Source organism: Colobus angolensis, unplaced genomic scaffold (genome assembly GCF_000951035.1).
Source record: "Colobus angolensis palliatus isolate OR3802 unplaced genomic scaffold, Cang.pa_1.0 Scaffold42, whole genome shotgun sequence".
Classification (NCBI taxonomy): domain Eukaryota; kingdom Metazoa; phylum Chordata; class Mammalia; order Primates; family Cercopithecidae; genus Colobus; species Colobus angolensis.
Window position 1 is genome coordinate 2,076,535 of NW_012117599.1, and position 1,381 is coordinate 2,077,915.

Here is a 1,381-nt window from a genome sequence, read left to right on the forward strand (position 1 = left end):
AAGGTTCAGCAGGAACTGCTTCGTGATTTAGCTGCCTCATCTCAATTCCTCCTTCCTCTTCAGAGGGAGTGCCTCTGTTTGAATTCCAGCTCAGGTTCTTTCTCATACATATATACATGGAGTTAACATTCTCCGTTTCCTCTGGTTCCAGTTTTTGCAGTGGGCTTAGGAAAACTGCTTTTCCTCCCTTCATTTTCTTTATCACCCTCCCTTCCCCACCAAACATTCTGATCATGGCCATAGCCCAAGCAGTGGCAGTGACAGACTTGTATAAAGAAAAGGAAAACCCATTCAACCTGAAGAGTAAACAGCACAAAGGTCAAATACTAACGAAAGGCTTGTCAAAGGCTAGTACATGGTTGCCAAAAGTGTGGTACTGGCAAGTGATGCTTTGACACTGGACAGGTAGAGAGAAGTCATTAGGGCCGCAGCATCCATGGGAAGGCTTTGGGGAGAGAGAGAAGAGCTAGAGCTGACCCTGAAGGGACGGTCGTTCCCAGACTGTGTCAATCTGGGTGGCCTGAGTAAAGGCATCTGTGCTCAGAGGTAGGGACCAGGCGGTTCTCTCTGGGACGGGGGTTTGTGTTGGAGACAATGAGCAAAAAGTCTAAAAGTACATCTGAGCCCTGAATGGTAAAGTCCAGAGGTTTGACAAGGATGGCAGTGATTTGATCAACGTCAATTACTGAGGTTTAAGGAAAGATACAAATTATCTGTGAAAATGTAAATTCAAAACAAATTTGTCAAAAGTTCAGTATAATAGTGTATCACCACTGTGCTAAAGGTTTTCTTATTTCAAATAACTCAACAAAAATGAGGCAAACCATTCTGAAACTAGCTAAACTGAAGTCCATATCAACTATGTAATGCTTCAAAATGACCTTAAACTTCTACTCACTTATCATTCTACAATTCAAGTAAGTAATGTTTCACATTTTCATCAGAATGTATGCTTATAGGCACATAAACATGAAAGGCAGGGACAGATCATCTTGGTGACTTGCATGTATGTGGCAAGTGTCCTAGGCAAAGGAGCAGACATGGGGTGAAGGTGGGAACAGGAGTGCCTGGCATGACCATGGGAGGCAGGGCATTTGGCTGTGTGTTGCTGTGTGCTCTGTCTCACCCCCGTGATCCAAGAATATTAGTGTGGCAGGGTGTGGACAGCAAGGATTAATGGGTCATTGGCAAACGTGGGCGAGGCTGGGGTTCCACTCCCTTCTGAACAGTCTTTAGTACTATCAAACTTTTGCTTGTTTTTTGGTGGTGTGGATGGCAGGTTTCATTTGCAGGGCCAAACATACATAATCTAATAACTGCCAGGAATGATTCGTGATATGGATTCAAATCTTTCAGTACTTTTTAAATGATAGAGGCATTA